The sequence below is a fragment of the Miscanthus floridulus genome, chromosome 5, assembly GCF_019320115.1.
Source record: "Miscanthus floridulus cultivar M001 chromosome 5, ASM1932011v1, whole genome shotgun sequence".
NCBI lineage: Eukaryota > Viridiplantae > Streptophyta > Magnoliopsida > Poales > Poaceae > Miscanthus > Miscanthus floridulus.
In genome coordinates, this window is record NC_089584.1 from 2,202,083 (window position 1) to 2,222,963 (window position 20,881).

General features: G+C 49.6%; 1 long non-coding RNA gene and 2 pseudogenes across 1 annotated transcript; 2 read left to right on the plus strand and 1 right to left on the minus strand.

Annotated features, from left to right (window-relative positions):
* Positions 1 to 7,422: 7,422 nt before the first annotated feature.
* Positions 7,423 to 8,562, plus strand: LOC136451256 (uncharacterized; annotated as a pseudogene).
* Positions 8,563 to 11,344: 2,782 nt separating this feature from the next.
* On the plus strand, positions 11,345 to 13,319 carry LOC136451317 (uncharacterized). The gene is made up of 4 exons (XR_010758579.1): positions 11,345 to 11,468; positions 11,564 to 11,590; positions 12,432 to 12,979; positions 13,074 to 13,319. It is a non-coding gene; the product is annotated as an uncharacterized lncRNA (long non-coding RNA).
* A 3,799-nt stretch (positions 13,320 to 17,118) lies between these two features.
* LOC136553280 (VAN3-binding protein-like) lies at positions 17,119 to 19,333 on the minus strand (annotated as a pseudogene).
* Between the last annotated feature and the right edge of the window lie 1,548 nt (positions 19,334 to 20,881).

The window sequence follows — 20,881 nt, forward strand, 5'->3', positions numbered from 1 at the left end:
TTGGACTCAAGGGGTGTTTGATACCCCTCCTAAATTTTAGTTCCTGTCACATCAGATATTTAACACTAATTTGAAGTATTAAGTATACATTAACAAAACTAATTATACAGGTGAAGACTAAATACTAAGGACTAAAGTTGAGTCCCGTCACATTGGAGATTTAGATGCTAATTAGAAGTATTAAATATAGACTAATTAAAAAACAAATTATATATGGAGGTTAATTTCTGAGACAAATTTTTTAAGCCTAATTAGTCCATGATTTAACAAGGTGGTGCTGCAGTAAATATTTGCTAATCATGGATTAATTAGGCTTAATAGATTTGTCTCGCTAATTAGTCTATTCATGTACAATTAATTTTATAATTAGCTCATGTCTAATCTTTTTAGTTAGTATTCGAACGTCCGATGTGACACGGACTAAATTTTAGCCCCTGGATCTAAACACTTGCGAGATGAATCTATTAAGCCTAATTAGTCCATGATTTGACAATGTGGTGCTACACTAAACATGTGCTAATGATAGATTAATTAGACTTAATAAATTCATCTCACAAATTAGTCTCCATCTGTACAATTAATTTTATAATTAGTTGATGTTTAGTTCTTGTAGTTAACATCCGAATGTCTGATGTGACAGATAATAAACTTTAGTTCTTGGATCGAAACACCTCCTTAGTTTCGTTGTAGTTACTGGACTATATAGGTGGGAGACTTTCGAATGAAAGTTTTGCTTGGCTCCCCGTCGATGTTGGCAATGATGATATCATTGACGGGCATTATCGTGAGATGGTTTTAGTTTGTTCCTTCAATTAGCGTTAGCAACATCTTTGGATGTTGCTTTCCTCCTTGGAGGCATCACCATAAAAAGTACCACCACCTCCAAGCCTCTTGCGTGTCTGTTGCGGCGTGCAATTCAAAATAGGGATCTTGTTTTAAACTTGCAGATCAAATATATGCAAAACACTCTCCAATTTATATCGCTATTAATAATACTCCCTCCGTTCTTTGTTACATGTCACATTAGCTTTGTTGTAAGTCAAACATTATTATCTTTAATTAACAATTTTTAAATATATATTATGAAAGTACTCCTCATAGTGAATCTAAAAACATAAATTTTATGACATTAACCTATATATATATTTTTAAATGGATAGTCAAAGATACAAATATTTGACTTAGGACAAAGTTAGTACAACATCTAATAAAAAAACGAAGAAATAGCAATCTCTCATATTTATAACTAAAAAGATTAAAGTTTTTTTTTATCTTACCTGCAGTCGTCGTTCTGCCAACATGCGATCCCACGCGCGGCACGCCCTCCGCTCCCTTCGATTCACCCCGAGATGGGCCCACCGGGCATTGGTCGCGTGCCTTGCGAAAGGAAACCTCCCGTCCACTATACCTCCCGAGTCGCGTCAATCACGCGCTCCCGGCGATTTTGCGCCCCTGCCTACCCTCTCTTCTCAAGAAAAAAAACCCACCTCAACGCGCCGCCGCATGGATCCTCGACGCGGAGGCAAGAATAGCGGTTGTGGCGTCGCCGCACAGCCGACCGGAGCGCTCAGTGCCCTCCCGGCCAGCAGTGGCGCACGCACCCCCTCCATCCCGGCCGGCGGCGCTCAAATCCTTAGAGATGGTGCCTCGATCTGTCGGGGAGGGGCGGCTCCGGTGTGGCTGCTGGGCCTCGACGACACCAACGCCGACGATGAGGCAACATCGGGCCGTCACTCCCTCCCTACCCTCAGAGGTCTGGGGCTCTCGCACGGAGGATCTCCATTCGAGCAAGAGCAGCGAGGAGCACCACCGCGGAGGATCTACATTCAAGCACTAGGAGCTGCGAGGGCTACCGCACTGGCACCGGCAAGCGAAGGACGACTCCACCACCCTTGTCCCTTGTCCAGGTACTACCTCGCAATTCTGTTTGTTTCGTAGACCATACCACCTAAGTAGGGATGAAAATGGTACGGATATTTTTCGACCGTATTCGAAACCGAATCCATTTAGAGGGGTTGAAATCTATCCGTATCCGAGTCCGGATATCCAACATCCGATACCGTATCCGTATCCGAATACTCAAATCGCATATTTATGATGTCGATATCCAATCGTATCCTATCCGACATAGTTGACACTATCCATATTCGAATCCGAATCCAGACAGAAATATGAAAACAAATGTAATATCGGTGATATCCGTCCGTATCCGATCCGTTTTCATCCCTACACCTAAGTAAGCTGTCAGCACCAATAAAAACTTGGTTGCCTACTTTGGAAATACTTTGACTGGGTGAAGAAATCTAATAGGGGTTTGCTCCTCTTCATAGATGAAGCAGATGCTGGTGAACTTTTAGTAGCATTATTTTTATGTTGCCCTTAAGCACTAGGCACTAGGTTGCTATGATCAATTCACCATTATTCTTGATTCATAAAAGATGTCAGTTACACTTAGGTTTTGCTTGATGGTAGATAATGGTAACATTTGTTATTAGTTGTAGAAACACATTTAGAATTTTTGTGTCCGGCTAAATGCATTGTGTGATAGAGGTTATTTCAATATTACTGGCAAGCTTCTTTTCTACCAAAAGTAGCTTGAAACTGGAGATGAATGCAATCCAATAGCTTTTTTTTAAACAAAGGCAGGAGCTCTGCTGCTCAATTAAGACGAAAGAATTTATGTACAAGAGGGCTAGCCAATGGGGTTTCAAAAAGGGAACCCGATAGGCTAACCAACCCACACGACGCAGCTGAGCACTAACACGGCACACTACCATAGGTCATCATTGCTGAGCATGGCTGAAGATGCCAGCAGCTCTGACTTCTCATGGCAGTCCACACACAAGCCACCCACCAACGAGCCCAAAGCAAACGGCCACAACCGGTCATCGTTGCCAAGCTCAAGCACCTCGCAAAGAGCAGCTCTGACTTCCAATCACGGCCACACGCCTCACCTCCAGCGCTTGCCGACCCCTAGCAGACCCCAGCCTACGATGAAGGTGGGGGCTCGCCGCGTGTCATCGTTGTCGAGCCACGTCCCTGACGCAGCAGCTTCGACTTATTGCAGCAAGCCCTGCCTCCATGCATCATCGAGGAGCCAAGAAGCGAAGAACAATCACCGAGGAGACATTGAGGCCACGACAAAATCCAAACGCGATGCCTTCAGGAAGGTAGCAACGTCGATGGTGCCACCGTTGCACGTCCAAAGTGGATCGGACTTTCACCCTTGGATGATAGTGCTAGAGAGGATACACGATGCCCCCAACAAGGAAAGCGGCACCCATAGGTGTCGCCATCGCTAGGCTTTTGCCCAAGGTGTCCTCTAGCACGAACGTCGGGCCAAGAAGCAAGGCCCCATGCCATCTATCACTGCCTTCACCGTTGTCCTGTCGCTCCACAGTAACCCCTTCAGAGGGGCCTCGACATGCCAGCTGCATGCATCAGCCGTCACCCCCTCTAGCCGAGCAACACCTCAGCTGGCTGCTATCGTCGGCTCTAGGCACGTGCTACCCATGCTGTTGTTAGTCATTGAATTCTTACTCTTGGTAGTAGCAGAATTCTTACTCTCATCGAGAGAGGATGACACTAGGAGTTGGGGCAATTTTCTGGTTTATTTCCAAATGCCATGCCAACCTGAGGGGTTGGGGGTACATATTTATAGGCTGCTAGCCAATCAAGCATATACCAAGATGCTAGTCTAAGATGTTATCCTAGATGCTAAGATACTGTCCTCTAAGATGTTGTCCTCTAGTCTAAGATGTTGTCCTCTAAGATATTGTCCTCTAGTATAAGATGCTGTCCTCTAAGATGCTGTCCTCTAGTCTAAGATGCTGTCCTAAAAACAAACTATATAGCCACAAGGACCATGTGATCAACATAGCCCCACAAAGACCAGCCCACACATGAGACTTATCCCATCATTCTCCCCCTAAGTCTTGTGTGTTGTCCTATGGGAAAGTTGAACCATCCCGGTCCGAGAGCAGAGCTTAAGGAACTTGATCCTCCCAAGGGGCTTGGTGAGCAGGTCCGCAAGCTGATCCTTGGTGTTGATGTAGCTCGCCTTGATGCTCCCTTCCTCCAAACAGCCTCGGATGAAGTGGTACCTCACCCGGATGTGCTTGCTGCGTTCATGGAACATGGGGTTCTTTGCTAGGGTCAGAGCGGACTTGTTGTCCACCCTGAGCTCCACCGCTCTAGTGTCTCTGCCGAGGAGATCATCGAGCACTCGAGCGAGCCAGAGCGCCTGAGTCGAAGCGGTGGAGGCCGCTATGTACTCGGCCTCGTAGCTGGATAGGGCCACCACCTGCTGCTTGACCGACTCCCAGCTAACGAGGCACTTGCCGAGGAAGAAGACGATCCTGCTCATGCTCTTGCTAGTGTCAATGTCATCAGCGTGGTCGCTGTCGCTATACCCGACGAAGTGTGCCGCCCCAGGGCACCTAGGGTAGTAGAGTCCGTGATCGAGAGTTCCTGCAACATAGCGGATGATCCTCTTCATAGCCTGCTGATGCTCCATCATCGGTCGCTGCATGAACCGACTAATGTAGCCGACGGAGAATGCCAAGTCTGGCCATGTGTGGGTGAGGTAGCGAAGGCTCCCCACAAGATGCTGGTACTGCGTAGCGTCCACCTCCTCCATCGCGCTGTCGCGGCTTAACTTTAGCCTCTCCTCCATCGGAGTAAGAGCTGGGTTGCAGTCGGTGAGCCCAGCTAGCTTAACGACGCGCTTGGCGTAGGCAGTCTATTGAAGCATGATCCTATAGTCATCCTGGTGCACCTCGATTCCCAGGTAGAAGGAGAGAGGCCCTAGTCACTCATCTGGAAGGTGGCCTTCATCTCTTCCTTGAATGCCACCACCTCCGCATCCTTGGTGCCGGTGATCACCAAGTTGTCGACGTAGACACCCACCAGCAGAGTATTTCCTCCACTGCCCCGTCGGTAGATGGCCACCTCGTGTGGGCTTTGCTCGAAGCCCATCCCCTTTAGCATGGAATCCAACTTGGCATTCCATGCCCTCGGTGCCTGCCGCAAGCCATAGAGGGCCTTACGCAGGCGGAGCACCTTTCCCTCCTTGCCGGGGATAGTAAATTCCGACGGCTGGTGCACGTAGACCTTCTCCTTCAAGTCGCCGTTAAGGAACACTGACTTGACGTCCATGTGATAAACACGCTAGCCCTCCTGGGCAGCTAGCGCAAGGAGGAGTCACACGGACTCCATCTGTGCCACGAGAGCAAAAGCGTCATCAAAGTCGACCCCCTCCTGCTGCACGAAACCTCATGCCACCAAGCAAGCCTTCTGCTTGACAATGGCGCCGGCTTCATCCCTCTTCAGCTTATACACCCACTTAAGGGTGATTGCGCGGTGACCATGAGGAAGGCCAGTAAGCTCCTAGGTGCGGTTCTTCTCGACCGCATCCATCTCCAACTGCATCGTGGCGTGCCATGCCGCGTGTCTCTTGGCCTCTACAAACGACCGAGGCTCGCTGTTGTCACATGCAAGGTGCAACTACGCCTCCAAGTCGTGAGGCACCGGTCCCGGCACCGGTTGGTCGCTGAGAAGGTTCTCCATCGTACGGTACCGCAACGGCTCACTGTCGTGGTACGTGTCGATGCACTCCTCGTCATGAGAGAGCGGAGTAGCGAGCTCAACCGGGCTATGCTCGACATGAGCTGGTGTTGGAGTAGACGTGCCTAGAGAGGTGCCTATCGGTGCTGGAGTGCGTGGTGGTGCCGGCTGTGGTGGAGTCGGCGAAGGACTCATCACAGCCGAGGTCATGGCTGGAGAGCGTGGTGCTGTCGGAGTAGCAGGCGCCAGGGTCGATGGAGGCTCGGGGATTGGGGTAGACGCGCTCACCGAAGAAGAGCTACCTACTCCCCTAGCTCCCTCAAAGTGGATGTACTCGATAGTGAAGTCATCGTACGTTGGAGCCAAGCCGTCGTCCACCGCCTTGTCCCACGCCCATCCTCGCCCTTCGTTGAACATAACGTCACGCGCCGTGCGCACACGCTGTGTCTTCGGGTCGAGGATGTGGTAGGCCTTCGAGGCCTCCACGTAGCCGATGAACACTCTCGGAGTGCTTCTGTCGTTGAGCTTGCTGATATAGCCAAGCTCCTTGGCAAACGCGAGGTAGCCAAAGACCCGCAAGTGGGAGACCGCCAGCTTGCGCCCATGCCAAGCCTCGTACGTCGTCCTACCATTGAGCGCCTTGGTAGGCGAGCGGTTGAGGATGTAGATGGCCACCACCACCGCCTCTCCCCAGAAGACAGCCAGCATCCCTCTCTGCTTGAGAAGGGCCCAAGCCATCCCCACAACCATCTGGTTGCGCCGCTTGGTGATGCCATTCTGCTGCAGGTTGTACGGTGCGGAGTAGTGACGTTGAATGCCCTCATCAGCGTAGTACGACGTGAATTCAGCTACCGTGAATTCACCGCCATTGTCGGTGCGCAACACACGTAGCTTGCGACCACACTCCGCCTCCGCAGCAGCCTATGAGCACCTAATGGCGTCCATAGCCTCTCCCTTGCTGTCGAGGACCATCACCCACATGTAGCGGGAGAGATCATCGACGAGCAGCAGGACGTAGCATCGTCCTCCCGGTGTGGCCGGTGTCACTGGGCCACACAAGTCCCCGTGCACAAGCTTGAGCCTCTCCTTGGCTCAAAAGCTCGCCTACTGGGGAAAGGGGAGTCACCTCTACTTCGTCAACACGTAGACGTTGTAGAGCTGCTCCACATGGTTGAGGCACGGTAGGCCTCACACCATCTTCATGGCACTGAGCCGCTTTAGGGCCTTGAAGTGAAGGTGCCCGAAGCGCTCGTGCCACTGTCATGCCTTGTTATCCCGACGAGCAGCGAGACAGAGGGGTTGTGCCACCTGCATGTTAAGGATGTAGAGTCAATTTGTGCTTCTAGATACCTTGGCAAGAAGGCGACGACGGCGATCCCAAATCCTCATGACTCCATCCTTAACCACCACGTGTGAACCGTTCTCATCCAGCTGTCCCAAGCTGATGATTGAGTTCCTCAACGCCGGGATGTAGTAGACTCCGGTGAGCAGCCTGTGCTCACCAGACATGGCGGTGAAGATGATGGAGCCGACGCCCTTGATCTCCACACCGGAGGCATCCCCAAACTTGACGAAGCCTCGGACGCTAGAGTCAAGCTCGGTGAAGAACTCCCATTGACCGGTCATGTGATGGGTGGCGCCGATGTCGAGGCACCACCCGTTAGTCTTATCATTGCCGGAGCCGTCGCCGAGGAGGGCGTGTGCTTTTGGCTCATCAAGGTGGAGGAGAGCCATTGCGGCCAGTGCCGCTGGAGGTAGCTCGATGCTTGCATGTGCCATGAACAGAGCCGGCTCCTCCTCCTCCGCCTCTGCGATGTGGGCCTGGCTACGTCGTGGCTGTCGACAGTCCTTGGCCCAATGGCCAAGCTGGCCGTAGTTGCGGTAGGCATCGTCTCGTGCCGTCTTGTGCCTGCCGGCGGCGCCGCCCTGGGCGCCTCCGCGGGCATCACCCTCGGCACATCCTCATGCCTTGGCCTGGGCATCTCTATGCGTCTTGCGTGGCTTGCCACGCTTGCGGCCGCCTATCGCGGAAGAAGGCTCTCCCTTCTTCCGGTCACCTTGGCTGGCAAGCCACTGCTCCTGAGTGAGAAGGAGCTTCCCGCCAGTGGTGATGGGCCCTGAGAGGGACTGCGACTCATCGTTGTCGACGACCTTGAGGCGACCTATCGCCTCCTCGATCAACATCATGGAGAGATCCAGTAGAGACTCGATCGAGTGAGCCATCTGCTTACACTTCTCGGGGATGCAGCGGAAGAGCTTTTCGACAGCTCTCTCCTCGCCATAGGTGTCATCATCGAATTGCACCATCTTCTGCAACAGAGTGTTGAGACGAAGAGCGAAGTCATCAATGTCCTCACCTGGCTTGAAGGCCAGGTTCTCCCACTCCTTGTGAAGTGCCTGCAGTGTGGACTTGCGGGCACGATCGCTGCCGATGTGTGCCGCAGCAATGGCATCCCAAGCCTCCTTGGCAATCCGCTTGCTGGTAAGCGAGAACTGCATCTCGGGCGGGACTGCAGCGATGAGGGCATCCAGCGCCCGTCGATCTAGGTCATAGTCGACATCGCCGTACCAGACTGCCTCCCACATGTGCCGCACCTAGAGCTTTACCCTCATCACCGCAGCCCACTCGACGTAGTTGGTCTTGGTGAGGGTAGGCCACCCACCGCCGGGGCCGACATCCTTGACGACATCCTGGAGCCCATGGTAACCATGGTACCGATCCGGGGAGAGAGAGCCACGCTGCCTATGAAGGTCGCGCTCTCCATCGACCCGTTCGCCACCGTCGTCGTGCGTGCCTCCTTTAGGAGTGCCACCGCCATGCGAGCCTCCTCCAGGAGCGCCGCCGCCATGCGCGCCTCCTCCAGGAGCACCGCCACCATGCGCGCCTCCTCCAGGAGTGCCGTCGGCGCGTCCGCGCCTGTTGGGGCTGCTGCCGCGCTTGTGGGTGTGCACGGTTGCCCACTGCGCCGCCCGTGCTCGTCCTACCTCCCTCCCTAGCAACTCGAGGTCCGTGTCAGCACTGTCGTCAGTAGAAATAGAGTTGCTGATGCTGTCGCATAGGGCCTCGACCTCTGCTGCTGCCGCACGTGCTGCATCCACCGCCGCCGCTACTTCCGCCTCCGCTCTGGCTACTGCCAGCTCCGCCGCTGCCAGCCTCGATGCCCTTACCGTCGCCACAGCGATCTCTGTTGCCGCTCGCTCGCGTTCCTCTGCCGCGGCATGTTCGGCCTCCTGCCGACGCCGCATGCTCGAGGCGACCGAGCGCTGAGACTGCCCTGCGGACATGACGCGCTACCGGGGGCTGCTGCGTGGGGAGAGGGCTGCTTCAGATGAGCTACTGCTCGTCTGCGCAGAGGGAGAGGAGTGAGTAGGAGCGGCCGGAGCTGCTGCTGCTCCTAGCTGGGGCTGTTGTGCGGCTGGGAAATGAGATGAGCAGGAGATGCTCAGGCTACAGGATAGTACAGCTCCGATACCAGTTGTTAGTCGTTGAATTCTTACTCTTGGTAGTAGCAGAATTCTTACTCTTATCGAGAGAGTATGACACTAGGAGTTGGGGCAATTTTCTGGTTTATTTCCAAATGCCATACCAACCTGAGGGGTTGGGGGTACATATTTATAGGCTGCTAGCCAGCCAAGCATATGCCAAGATACTAGTCTAAGATGCTAGTCTACGATATTGTCCTAGATGCTAAGATGCTATCCTCTAATCTAAGATGTTGTCCTCTAAGATGTTGTCCTCTAGTCTAAGATGTTGTCCTAAAAACAGACCATGCAGCCACAAGGACCATGTGACCAGCACAGCCCTACTAAGACCAGCCCACACATGAGACTTATCCCATCAGCCGTGACCCGACGTCGGCCACCACCAGACACGTGCCCCACCCTCGTGGGCGCCGCCCCTGTCCAGTGGCGTCAGAACCGGCAGTAGAGCACCGATGCCGACACCCTTTGCCGCCGCCTCCGCCTTGGCTAGCCACCGCCCTCGCCAGCCCTCTGAGAGAGTGCCGGATCCAGGCGCCGGAGCTCCAAATCCGGCCGCGTGGACACTGGATCCAGCCGCCCAGGACTCGATCCAGCGATCCGGGCCAACACCGCCACCGCCGCCAAGTCTGGAGGAAGGGACGGGCGAGGGAGAAGGGGATCCGCTGCCGTCCCCACGCGCCAGCCGGACACCAGCCGGCACAGCCAACAGCCGCGGCGGATGCCCCCGCCGGGCTCCACGCAGCCCGTGTGGGAGGAGAATCGTCGGCTCGCTGTCACCTGCGCCACCAAATCACGAGAGGAGGATCCCCGCCACCGCCATCCCGGCGAGCCACGTGGCCATGCCGGCGGCCAGCCCGTAGGGGGGAGGGGAGGGAAGGGGAGGCTGCTAGGGTTTGGGAGGGAGCGGCCGCCCGTGTCGCCCGCGTGGGGGAGCGACGCGGGGGTGAGTGTGTAATCCAATAGCTATATTGTGTTGCCTCTTGTGAGTTTGAATAGTGCATGCTCCAAACCAATGTGAAACTTAAGTTGTAGGAACTTTTCACTCTGTATTCTCTTGCAAATTTTGATAGTTGGCATCACCAAATCTAATAGTTCCCATTTTCTGTGTGTTCTAATGTTCGAAGATTTATAATGTGACCACACTGAGAGCTGCTTAAGACCCACCATCCTATGCAAACCCAAAATTTACACTCCAACGCAGTTTCATCCCTGAAAGTGAATTTATTATTTCTGCTTGACCATTGTGCTGACAGATGATTTTCGCGCCAACTCCCTTCGACAATAGTGTAAACAACATCCAGGCCACGAAGCGAATTGGCATTCATACAATGCTGGTAAGTAATTTGTGTCCTCTGAACTTTATGAAAGAAAAAAGAGTAGAATGCTGGACTGCTGGTAGAATAAAACCATATTGCCTAATCTAGACAGAGAACAAGAAAAATCGATTTCTAGGTACTCCAGCTTACTCTACTATTGAGTTCGTGTTCTCTGCTAATCATGTGCAGTTGTCATGAACCTTGGATGTTGGCCTCTGAATACCTTGATAGTTACCTGATCATGGTACAATGACTGGTTCTACCATGCAGCACAATTGATTGTTCAATTTCTAAGCAAAGTTCAAGAAGGCGCTAGGCGCTGACCCTTAGCCTAGCACCTAGGCTAGCCTAGGCGTTTTTCTAGGTGTTTTGTATATATACTAATATACATATATTTATATTCTAAAAGAAAAAATAAACAGCTGAACAACGGGCTTAGATAGATAGAAAGGCCGGCTTAGAGAGATAGAAAGGCCCAAGAGGCAACAGTCCAGCCCACTATTCCATCCTTATCCCACTCCAGGTCTCCAACCTTATCCATCTACTGGTCTCCCGCACGACGCCGCATCTCGGTCTCCCGCATCCTCTCGACGCCGCAAGCCGCATCCGCTTCCTCCCGCATCAGCCGCCGCCACCGATTCCTCTTCCTCTCTTCTCCGGCATCTATCTATCTCTGCTCTAGTGCACGCCCGCCGCCGCCCACGCACGCCCGTGCCCGCCGTAGCTCGCAGCTCCTCCTCCCCCACCGGCGACCTCCCACTGCGGCAATTTTCCGCGCGTTCGCGCCTCCACGCCGCCTAGCCCGTCGAATCACCGCCTAACGCCGCCTTGCGCCTGGATGTCCACCTACCCCCATAGGCCAGGCGGGAACCCATCAACTAGCGACTAGTCGCGCCTAGGCGTGCCTAAGGCGTCACCTTTTTGAACTTTGTTTCTAAGCTGTGCGAAATTAGCTCTGTTATGAGCCTATGACCACCAATCTTTAGAAAAAAATAGTTGGACTGCAAATTGATGTGGTGCACGTGCTTTGTGCCTTGGTTCTGTACTGCAGATTATAAGAGCTAGAAATATACCATTCAAGCACTACTCAATAACACTATAAAGGTGAGCAATTCTCAGAGTTAAGAACTATTTTCAATTATTTTAGAGCCAATGTCACATTCAGCGCTGCATGGCCAACGCCTGATCTGTTCATACAGGGACAGATGGAACTCCAGCCTCAACAGGTGAATTACAAAATTTCAATGATCTCCAATTCATTTGAGTTCTTCAACAAAATAGAGTGTGGCAGTGTTGTTCCAAGTTGTCCTAGGTTTATTATAAGAACAATAGCTCAACATTCTTCAGTTAAACTAATGGTGTCTAGATACAAATAGCTCTATTACAGGGACAAATTTATCTTAACTGAATTTAGTAAGCAACTCCTTAAGTTACTCATTTGTAAAGAGCCTGCTATGGAAAATGTGGCAAGACGTCCCAGTGAAACTGACCTCTATTCTATCTGATCAAGTACTTATTGTGAACCAAAATATTATTTGTTTTATTAATACAGGACATTAAAGAAATCCTCATGTTAAGGACTATAAGGCTCCATGCTTTATGATGGTAGAAACTGCAGTTTCATATGTTGCAGACCATATAACTATTGTTGGTCGGGATGGGGATCAGATTCATTAGGACCTTATATATGTTTTTCAAAGGAACTATGGATTGCTCAGAATTCGCCTATCATTCTTTAGTACTATATAAATGCTTTTCTACAAAACAAATGAGACAGATAGTGAAGGAACAAAAACGATATAGTACGTAAACTAACAATTATGGATGGACATTGTAAGATGCCTGGATGGACAACTATAGTAGCTGTTACCCTGTTGCAGCTTTTTTTTTGTTTTTGAAAATAAACACTGTTGGAACTTTTTGGAGCTCCTATGAGTCTTGATCAATTTATGTTCCTGTACATTGTCACCAACAGCATGCATGTTTGCAGACTGTAGGTGTAATCTGATATTGGGTTATAAAATGAAGATAAGTTATGAGCCTAGCTGAATTTATCACATATGACAGCATCAAGGAGCTGTCGAAGGAGCAGGGCGGCAGCGCTTGCGGGTGTTCAACCTCGACGAGCTCGGTAGTGCCACAAACGGCCTCAGTCACACGCTCAAGGTCAGGCGCATGATACAGTATGAAGTTGTCTTTCACTGAACCAATTTCAGTACTGGAGTTTGTACCTTGCTGATATACTAATTTCAGTATTGGTATAAATGGAGTATTGGTACCTATACTGATTACTAGGCCGTTTCTCAGCTTGCACATACAACTGTGTGACACAAGTTTATTTTATTTTAGATCATGAGGGCCATTTATTAACATAACTATGCTCTCTTCCTCCGTATGGTGGTGCCTATATGGGAGATCCATATGGTGCTTATATATGGTAGTCCAACCTAACCATTTAGACAATCACAAATCACATATATATGAATGCAATGTATTATTTTTCTTTATTAGCATAATATTTTTTGGCAGCCAATGATATATGGAAGAGGACCAGCACATGCAAGAATGAGGATGATGCCGATGGTGCTTCACGATGCTCGCCTTGGCTATGTCCTGTAAGACCATTTCTCTACAACACCATCGAAGCTCAACGCATGTTGAGCACATATCTGCACTTTGTGACAGCATGTTATGTTATTCTGTTGGCAGGCAACAGACTGGTGGAATGCCACCTAAGCCTCCACTGTGGCGACCGAAGAGATAGTGACAGAGGTGGCGAAGGGCACATCCGGGATATCGCCCTTCATCCTCCCATTGCAGGTCTTATCTTATTTTATCATGCAGTGCATGTGACTTGAAACTCTCTGATAGCCTTGTATTGCTTGCCGCCTTCCGGCTATACTGAACTGATGAACGAAGTGCTATAGACTCTGAAGCTTTGTTGGCTTATAATGCTTTTTTGACGTATTCTGTGGACTGAGTGTTGCCGACCTTATTTCACATGAGATAAATACATGTGGACTCAATTGAAACTTTGGCTTAGAATGCTTATTTTGCGAGATTTTGTGCAACCTAAGATTGGAGCGTTGTTGGCCTTATTTCACAATAGAGAATTCTTGACGCGTTGAGTGTTAGTCCTGAAATTTGGTCTTCATGATCGAACCTTGTATTGACAGTGGATTTATGGATAGAAAAAACAAATTGAATGCAACAGGAAATAAGAATAGTTGACCACGGACGACACGGCCTTAATTTTTTCTCCTGTTGCAACACACGGCCCCCCGCACACCACACGTATATGGTTGAAGGCATGTTATTATCTAAAATATGAAGAAAGGGTGGTCTTGGTATACCTGTCCTATATGAAGCAAACTGATAATTCAAAGAGATGGTTAGTTCTAAAAGGTTGAGGAGTAGTAGTCTTGTTACAGTGATATGAACTTTTACGTACGTATGCACAAATGTACAGTACTATAAATACATACCTTGATGATTACAAACCATCAATGAGAACTTTAGTCATGCGCAAAATTCAATTTGTAAATTGACATTCTGAACATCACGCTCGCATTATCATTTTTGTAACAATACAACACATTCATGCTTAAATTATCAGGGCATTATTTGTTCCCGTTGCAACGCATAGAGTTGGTGACCCTACGACGTCGTGCTTTTCGTGACCATGTTTACCTTTTGGATTAAGTATCACTTTAATGTCGGTATTTAATTTTACAGCATTGTTATCTTATCATGCGATCCGCGTGTTTAGTATAAAAGTTTAGTCGTCCCGTAGCAATGCACGGGCAGTGCCGGCCCTAAGGGTAGGCCACGAGGTGCGACGTCCGAGGGCCCAAGCGGAGGAGGGGCCCAAGCCCAGGTATACAAACTCTCGGTTCCTATAGTCTATTAGGCATTAGCAAACTAATAAGAAGAGAGACATAGAACTGGCTATGCAGTCTAAAAAGACAACATTGATATTTATTTTCTAGTTTCCTTCCCCACGGCCCTCGGGTAGAGAGGAGTCACGCTGCACACAACACACTCTGATCGTGAGTTCGGGACGTGCGTCCTTACACGCGTAGAGCTGGCGAGCCGTGCCGCTGCGAAGAGCTAGACTACCGGAGACACTGACACGACGCACGAGGACAGCGACCAGGCATGGCTCCACGACGACGACATCTTGATTCTTTGCTTCTTATGAATAACGATCACCGATTAGTTGTTTAGGCCCAAGGTATTTTTTTATTTTTATTTTTAATTTAAATTAATTATTTGTATAGTATTCCAGACTTCTAGTACTTTGTACCCATATAGTCATATTTTTCTTCTAATTTACATGTTAGAATTTTATAATGTTACCTAAGAAATATTTGTCATGGGTGAGAAAAGAAAACGAATATATTATTTTTTTAATCTACATTATTCCTCGATAATTATCATATATCTACAAATATATTTCTTAATCTATATTGTTCCTCGATAATTATCAGACATGTTAAATTAAAAATGTGTTATTGAATTTGCTTTCGTTTTGCAAGTAAAATTAGCGCTTATATATTATAAGATTTTATACATGATCAAGAGGGGGCCGTTACGACGAGATTGTCGGAGGGCCCTTAAAATTCTAGGACCGGCACTGTGGCAGAGGTGGCGAAGGGCACATCCGGGATATCGCCCTTCATCCTCCCATTGCAGGTCTTATCTTATTTTATCATGCAGTGCATGTGACTTGAAACTCTCTGATAGCCTTGTATTGCTTGCCGCCTTCTGGCTATACTGAACTGATGAACGAAGTGCTATAGACTCTGAAGCTTTGTTGGCTTATAATGCTTTTTTGACGTATTCTGTGGACTGAGTGTTGCCGACCTTATTTCACATGAGATAAATACATGTTGACTCAATTGAAGCTTTCGCTTAGAATGCTTATTTTGCGAGATTTTGTGCAACCTAAGATTGGAGCGTTGTTGGCCTTATTTCACAATAGAGAATTCTTGACGCGTTGAGTGTTAGTCCTGAAATTTGGTCTTCATGATCGAACCTTGTATTGACAGTGGATTTATGGATAGAAAAAACAAATTGAATGCAACAGGAAATAAGAATAGTTGACCACGGACGACACGGCCTTGAGTAGTAGTCTTGTTAGGGTGATATGAACTTTTACGTGCGTATGCACAAATGTACGGTACTATAAATACATATCCTTGATGATCGCAAACCATCAATGAAAATTTTAGCCATGCGCAAAATTCAATTTGTAATATTGACATTCTGAACATCACGCTCGCATTATCATTTTTGTAACAATACAACACATTAATGCTTAAATTATCAGGGCATTATTTGTTCCCGTTGCAACGCATAGAGTTGGTGACCCTACGACGTCGTGCTTTTCGTGACCATGTTTACCTTTTGGATTAAGTATCATTTTAATGTCGGTATTTAATTTTACAGCATTATTATCTTATCATGCGATCCGCGTGTTTAGTATAAAAGTTTAGTCGTCCCGTAGCAACGCACGGGCAGTGCCTGGCCCTAAGGGTAGGCCACGAGGTGCGACGTCCGAGGGCCCAAGCGGAGGAGAGGCCCAAGCCCAGGTATACAAACTCTCGGTTCCTATAGTCTATTAGGCATTAGCAAACTAATAAGAAGAGAGACATAGAACTGGCTATGCGGTGTAAAAAGACAACATTGATATTTATTTTCTAGTTTCCTTCCCCACGGCCCTCGGGTAGAGAGGAGTCACGCTGTACACAACACACTCTGATCGTGAGTTCGGGACGTGCGCCTTACACGCGTGGAGCTGGCGAGCCGTGCCGCCGCGAAGAGCTAGACTACCGGAGACATGGACACGACGCACGAGGATAGCGACCAGGCATGGCTCCACGACGACGACATCTTGATTCTTTGCTTCTTATGAATTGCGATCACCGATTAGTTGTTTAGGCCCAAGGTATTTTTTTATTTTTTATTTTTAATTCAAATTAATTATTTGTATAGTATTCCAGACTTCTAGTACTTTGTATCCATATAGTCATATTTTTCTTCTAATTTATATGTTAGAATTTTATAATGTTACCTAAGAAATATTTGTCATGGGTGAGAAAAGAAAACGAATATATTATTTTTTTAATCTACATTATTCCTCGATAATTATCATATATCTACAAATATATTCCTTAATCTATATTGTTCCTCGATAATTATCAGACATGTTAAATTAAAAATATGTTATTGAATTTGCTTTCGTTTTGCAAGTAAAATTAGCGCCTATATATTATAAGATTTTATACATGATCAAGAGGGGCCGTTACGACGAGATCGCCGGAGGGCCTTTAAAATCCTAGGACCGGCACTGCGCACGGGCACGCTACCTAGTCAATAATTCAAAACTAAAGTTTCCTTTTAGAATGGAGGAAAATTTTCTGTGATTCTTGTGAAGTTCAATTCATGCGTTCCGAAGAGATCCTGTTTTTTTATTTTTATGAACTACAGGATCAAATTTTCACAAAATACCCCCTGTTTTTGACTAGGCATGGCGGATAAGTGTGCACACAGGCATCCCCACGTGCATCCTTATTCCTTGCTATTAAGGACGAAAAAGCCTCGCTCGAGCTCACGGCGTCACGCGCTTGCCCACGGGCCACGGCGGTCTGCCGTCGTCGTCTTCAACGCGATCGTTCTCCGTTCATCAAATCAATGGATGGAAAAAAACGCAATGGAGTCCTGGACACTCGGTTTCGACAGCCAGCCTAAACAAAAGTTCCAAATATACAAGCAGACCATGTTTGTCACAACTCGCAATAGCGCTGTCCTGTCCATCCGATCGAGCGGCAAATTTCTTAACTTAATTAATTTATTTATTACAAGGCAGCATTGTTGATGCTGTCGCGGCGGAGCAGCATCTCCGTGATGCCCTGCACCCACTTGTGCTGCTCGTGCCTGTTCCTGCACTCGAACTCGATCACCCTCTCCGCCGTCCTGATCCCAAAGTACCCCCTCTTGCTCCTACCATAGCCATGGCTTCCGTCCTCCATCCTCCCTGCCTGCCCAGGCAGGTATCTCCGAGCACACGTCAAGAACCACACCTGGAATGCAACGCGATCAGGTTTACGAGTTCAAAGATCAAAAAGAAAACAAGCTTTGAATGAATCTTACACTTTTTGGTTTTGATGAAGGTGCCGGCCATATGTGCACTCTGCATCTTGAGAACCACCTGCAAATAAAGGTTCAGGTTTATTTATATTTATACACCTACACATGGTGTCTTATCTTTCTGTTCATGTCCATGATCGTACTCCACCTGGAAGCTGGAGTTTATGTACACGGAGACGAGCTTCCAGTGGAGGGCGCCCTGCCTGGTGCGCTTCAGAAGCTCGCCGCCCCGGGACACGAAGACCAGCGGCGAGATGTCCCTCTCCGGCTCCCTGCCGTCGCCTGGCAACGCCGTCGCCTGGATCTCCTTGTGGAGCCTCGCCCTCAGCATCGCGGCGCCGCGCAGAGCTGCAAGGACACCGAGAGACCATCCATGGCCACGTCGAATTCAGATGCCTCCGTTCCATTCCAATGCTTGCCGGTCTGCGTTCCGTACGTACCCGTGGCCGCGCCGGCGGTGAGCGCCATGACGTCGCCGCTGGTCTGCGCGTTCACGGCCGAGTGGATGGCGGCCAGGATCTGGTCGTGGCTGGCGCCGATCGCCTGCGCCATCTCCACGCAGTGCGACGCCACCAGCGCCGCCGCCGACGCCACGGCCGCCGCGGTCTTGGCGCCGGCGCTTCCGCTGCCCGCGCCGGCCCCTCCGCTTCCGCCGCCCTTGCCCGGCCTCTGCTCCGGCGCCGGCGCCGACGAGGAGAACACCGCGCCGGCCACCAGCGCCGCGACCGCCGCGGCGACGCCCGCCACGGACGTCGCCGCGTACGCCTGCGCGTTGCGGGACCGGGCCTCGGCGCGCTTCTTCTCCCTCTGCTCCTTGATCCACGCGCCCACCGTCTTCCCTCTCCCCGCCGCCCGGAGCAGCTTGACGTCGGCCAGGTTCGCCCTGGGAGAGATGGGCGGGCTCATCCCTCCGCCGGCTTCACCACCTGCCGGCATTGCCGCGTCTGCCCTCTGCGGCAGAGCAGACAGCAACACGATCATGCATTCGTGCTCATGTACCATGCAATGCAAGGTCGCCGACCATTTGATCGGATATACTAGTAGCTAGCTTTTACCTGCTGGTACTGGTGCTGGTGGTGATCACTGCCAAGCGGCGGTGCTGGCCTCTGCTCCGTCGTGGACGTGGCGACGGCGGGAGGAGAATCGGAGGCGGCCTTGCCGCAGCTGAGCACCCTGAGGGCCTTGGAGATCTCCGCTGCAGAGAGGCTCCAGGACCTTGCGAGGAACTCCATCGTCTCCGTCGGTGTCTCCGGCGGCCGGACCGTCGTTGGAGCCCACTTCTCGGCTGGGCCGCCTTCTTCCTCGATGCCCTCCAGCCTCGGGAGCTGCCCACCGTGGTCGGCGCATTGCTCCATTGCCTACCTGACAATAAAATCAAAATTCCATGGTGGGTGCTGAATTGCTGGTTTGATAAAGAACTGAAATTTGCTTCTTCTTTTTTTGTAACCATCTACCAACCAAATAAGCAATCACACGAGAAAGCAAACGTAGAAGCAGAAGAATGCCAATGTTGATTTCAAGCTCTTTTTTGCTTCTTATTTTTCATTGCCTGGGAATGTTGGTTTGTTCAGCCTGGTGGTTATAGCTTTCAGAGCAAACCAGCAAGCAAGAAGGATGTGCTGATGTATAAGCATGTAATTACAGAGGAGGAGGGTTACATGGATGATGACAGTTAGCACGTACGCAAGGTTAGAAGGCTGTCAGAGAGGGATCCTGTAGGGCTGACAATCTGAGGTATCTGTTTGCTGCTAGGATGGCTCAGTGGCATGAACTCACATCACAATCATATATGCTCTCCACTTGTGTCACAAGGAAAGCAGCAGCAACTCAGCACAAGTACACAGCTTCTGCTATATGAATTGAAGTCGAAGTTGCTATCAGGTTTGTCCTATATATGGAAGAGACAAAGGTAGGGCACAAGGCAGTGTTGTTACTACTCATTATGTTCAGGGATTATGGCATCATGCGCGTTGCAAGTGCGCGCTAATTTCTATACTGTTCCTCGACAGTTGCATCCTGGCTTTCTGCAGCTAATGCCCTGATTTTTATCTGCATTGCATGTCCTCTCAATCCAAATCATGCATCAAGAAACAAAAATATTGGTCCATTTGCTCCACACAAGTCTAATCAAACGGCATTCCTTTCATTCCCAAGGCATCTTATCCTATGAAAAGAGCTCGAAATTCGCTTTTCAAAGTGAGGCGGCGTAGTGGCCAGCAGGATTCTTTGTGTTTACCGTGGAGCCCAGGGAGTTTGGTGCGTGCCTTTGATCAGGGAACTCAACTTGTTTCACAATTACCTTGTAAAAAAAAACTTGTTTCACAATTACATTACAGGTCTGGAGCTTGTTTGGATACTATGGCTAATTGTTACTTGCTAGCTAAAAAATAGTTAAAATTAGCCTTAGAGCATCCAAACAAAAGCTAATAGGTGGGCTGTTTTTTTTTAACCAAACTGTTGACGTCGGAGATGGTCCGAATCACACACCAGCAGGGCTTTGGACACCCGGGCCGCTACGGACCAAGAACGCAGCAAGATGTCACTCTTTCGTGGTGAAGAATGGAGAGGTTTACAAGCACCACCAAAGGATAACCAACGTGCTCGCGTGACGAAGAGCCGGCTAGTTTTCAAGCAAACTAGTAAAGAAACCGTCGAAGCTCTCGCCCGGGAGGGACCCGTTAGGGCAAGGACGTCGCCGGGTTACCCTAGGTCGGCCGGCAAGCCTAGGGCGTCATCCTTGGTCGTGGATCAAGGGATGAACAGCATGGAGGTTGGAGAAGAAGGTGAAAAGGAGTTTGTAGATTGGTATGTATGACGACTGGATAATTGGGAACTCAATCGGCCATGATCCTCTCGTATATATAGAGGGGAGTGGTCTTATCCCAGTAGGAAACAGATCCCAAACATAATCTCCAAGTTTCTCACGTCCAAAATAGGTCCAAAACCGACTTAGGGGTCAAACCGGCTCGAAAACAGTAGAAAAGTCTTAGCCGACTCCCAGGTCGGCCTAGCCGACTTCCACGGGCTCAGGACGCTGTCTCTGGGCTAAAAACAGGGGGAGTCGGCTTAGCCGACTGAGGGACTCGGCTAAGCCGACTGGCTACTGGAAATTCCGGGCGAAAAGCTTCCGAAATTCATAATTAATTTATCTGGACTCCAAATGAGGTGATCCATATATGGTTTTCGATCAGCTCACGAGAGGAACGCAATGGTGAAGTCCATTCTTGTATTTGAGGAAGTTGGTCAAGTCGGCTTAGCCGACTACTGGCTGGTTCAGCACCCGAAAAACCATTTTCTTCGCCCAAGCGCCAAATACGATGATGTTTTCAGGTCGTCTTGATAACAGAAATACGAAGGTGATGTCA